This window comes from Polyodon spathula, chromosome 1 (genome assembly GCF_017654505.1).
Source record: "Polyodon spathula isolate WHYD16114869_AA chromosome 1, ASM1765450v1, whole genome shotgun sequence".
NCBI classification, from domain to species: Eukaryota; Metazoa; Chordata; class Actinopteri; order Acipenseriformes; family Polyodontidae; genus Polyodon; species Polyodon spathula.
In genome coordinates this window covers 18,726,842-18,730,692 of record NC_054534.1, presented here as the reverse complement: position 1 = coordinate 18,730,692, position 3,851 = coordinate 18,726,842, and positions in this window count along the sequence as shown.

The window sequence follows — 3,851 nt, the reverse complement described above, 5'->3', positions numbered from 1 at the left end:
GTAGTTCTAATAGAATGCCAGCTTTGATTATGGCCTTGGTTAATGCACATACTGTACCTACAGCAGAACTGCTTAGAGATCCTGTCATGTACACATTTAGTCACAATGCTATCAGTATTGCCCTCGTACAAAATAGAACAAGAATAGGAAATGTTGTATGTTTGTCATATACAGTGCCTTGCAAAAGTATTCAGACCCCTGACCAATTCTCTCATATTACTGAATTACAAATGGTGCATTGAAATTTTGTTCTGTTCGATATTTCATTTTAAAACACTGAAACTCAAAATCAATTATTGTAAGGTGACATTGGTTTTATGTTGGGAAATATTTTTAAGAAAAATAAAAAACTGAAATATCTTGCTTGCATAAGTATTCAACCGCCACACATTAATATTTGGTAGAGCCACCTTTTGCTGCAATAACAGCTTTAAGTCTTTTGGGGTAAGTATGTACCAGCTTTGCACTCAGTGTCGGTGTGATTTTGGCCCATTCTTCTTGGCAGATTTGCTCTAGGTTGGTTGGACAACGCTTGTGGACCACAATTTTCAAATAGTGCCACAGATTCTCAATGGGATTGAGATCAGGACTTTGACTGGGCCACTGTAGGACATTCACCTTTTTGTTCTTGAGACACTCCAATGTTGCTTTGGCCTTGTGCTTGGGATCATTGTCCTGCTGAAAGGTGAATTTCCTCCCAAGCTTCAGTTTTTCAGAAGACTGAAGCAGATTCTCTTGCAGTATTTTCCTATATTTTGCTCCATCCATTCTTCCTTCAATTGTAACAAGATGCCCAGCCCCTGCTGATGAGAAGCATCCCCACAGCATGATGCTGCCACCACCATACTTCACTGTAGGGATGGTGTATCTTGAGGCATGGACACTGTTAGGTTTGCGCCACACATAGCGCTTTGAGTTTTGGCCAAAAAGCTCTATCTTGGTCTCATCTGGCCACAGAAACTTTTCCCACATTGCAGCTGGGTCACTCTCATGCTTTCAGGCAGACTCCAGACATGCTTTCAGATTGTACTTTTTGAGTAACGGCTTCTTTCTTGCCACCCTCCCATACAGGCCAGTGTTATGCAGAGCTCTTGATATGGTTGACTGGTGCACCATTACTCCACTCCCAGCCACTGAACTCTGTAGCTCCTTCAAAGTGATTGTTGGCCTCTCTGTGGCTTCTCTCACAAGTCTCCTTCTTGTTTGAGCGTTGAGTTTTGAGGGACGGCCTTTTCTTGGCAGTGCCTGGATGGTGTGATGTAGCTTCCACTTCCTGATTATTGATCCAACTGTGCTCACTGGGATATCCAAACACTTGGATATTATTTGTACCCTTTCCCTAATCTATGCATTTGTATTACTTTATCTCTAACTTCTGTAGAATGCTCTTTGGTCTTCATTTTCCTTCAGATTCACAGCCTTACCAATGATCCTTCAACAGTGGGGTTTTTATCCAGAAAATGTGACAGCAACTTTAATGGTTCACAGGTGGAGGCCAATGGTAAGGTAATTGTGTCCTTGTTAGGGCAATTTCTTTCATTGGTGCAAACTGGGAGCTTCCACAGCACAGGGGTTGAATACTTATGTAAGCAAGATATTTCAGTTTTTTATTTTTCTTAAAAATATTTCCCAACATAAAACCAATGTCACCTTACAATAATTGATTCTGAGTTTCAGTGTTTAAAAATAAAATATCAAACAGAACGAAATTTCAATGTACCATTTGTAATTCGGTAATATGAGAGAATTGGTCAGGGGTCTGAATACTTTTGCAAGCCACTGGGTGTGTGTGTGTGTGTGTGTGTGTGTGTGTGTGTGTGTGTGTGTGTGTGTGTGTGTGTGTGTGTACACACACACACACACACACACACACACACACACACACACACACACACACACACACACAACTTTACTGTACAGTGTTTGCTTTTCTTTCCAAAACATCCTGAAATAATTATTTTTTAATCATTTAAACATTTTGTGTACATCCACAAAAACAACATCTAATTTTCATTTTCATATACTGTAGTTATACCTACAAACACACACACACACACACACACACACACACACACACACACACACACACACACACACACACACACACACGCACACACACATATATATTTAGAATTTATGACCATGAAATTGCAGTACCACAAAATATTAAACTGAAATCTTTACAGTTCAATTGAATTAGTAGTGCATGGAGACATCAGATTCAGCAATAATTGCAATGAGCAGTTTTTCATAAAATCAGGGATATTGCAGTCACATATAATGATTATTTGCACGCTGTCACCCCCTCTACCCCAGGCCATCCATATTATTTATCTTGTAACTGTAGCATTGGATCATTATCCTGCACAATTTAAAATCATTATGCAGTTTAAAGTGCATATTTTATTTTAAATTGACTTTGATGAGGGATAGCCCCCCCCCACCCCTATAAATTATACAGCCCCAAGTAGTCCTGACCATTCGCAAATGTTCTCTTAATACACTAATAAGATGATAAATAACCTAAAATAAACAAAATAACTGACAGGTTTGGGCTGATACTTTTGGAAAACAAAGTTGAATCATTTGAAAAATAGCCTGAAGGAATGCAGTGCATTTGGTTCCTGCAGGAATATTCACAGTATTAAGACATGGTGCCACTGTTCAACAGAACACTTTAAAAAAAAAAAAAGTCCAATTAAGTTCAATTGACTAACCCTTTCCATCATTATATTAAAATTGTGATTATGTTGATCTCTGACAAACTTATAGACAGGCCTGTGCTGTTACTTAATCCGAGGCTGCGGCTGGGAGCTGAAAACAATTCAGTGGATTTACAATAACAGGAAATATAACACTGGGGGACAAATTCCCTAACAGGTAATCCTGTCTTTCAAATAGTGTTCCCATAAAAGTTATGAATAAGCCAGATATTTCCCACACAGCTGTTGTGAGAAAACTCATTACCAGTTTGTTTTGGCTACTCAAGGGTTGACATCTGAAAATGTCGAGAATCCTAGTTACTATTGCTTATTAAACATCTTAGAAAATATTACATTTTAATTTTTACTTTCTAAGATGTTGGCCAACAACGCATTTTAAAACGCAATAATTGTTTTGCCAAATTGTATAACTTTCCCAGTTTGAAGAGCCTTCAAGCTTTTGAAAATAAACCAGCAGCATTGACATTAGATCCCAGAAGCCAAGCAAGGTTGGAACTGGGGTCACCAGTCCATCAATGAAGCCTACATTCTGCAATATTGTCGGTGGCTCTGCAGGGAGTACATACATCATGTTATATGGAGAAACATCCTGCTGATGAAACGGTTGTACCATTTCCATAACAAAATTCATTTTTGTGTGTGCTAGACAAGGAGTCCTTCCTCATTTCATCACCAGAGCATAACATTTTGAGAATCTGCTGTTCAAAAAAAAGGAAATTCTTATATTCTGGTACTTGGTACTTCCCTATCAGTGGCATGCAAACTGGAAAATCACAGGCCCACACACACTTGTGTGTTATTAGGCCGTACTTGTTGCTTGGCTTGAGGTATAACCACACATGCTAGTCCACGAATAGAACATGGGGAACACAATGAAGCAATAACAATTGGCTTTAGAAACCCATATTGCATGTGTAATACGACAGGGAGGGGGTTAATAGCTTCCCTGCTTAAAAACACATGAGAATGTAGATTTGTGTTAATTGTTTTATTGTTGAATTAGTTATCCCCTGCACCTGATGTTTATTGTAAGTTAGAGCCAGGTGCAGGGTTTTAAAGGAAGCAGCCAGTGTGGAGGTGTAGTCAAGTGTAGAAAAAAAAGTTAGTGTGTGAAAACCTTTTTGTTGT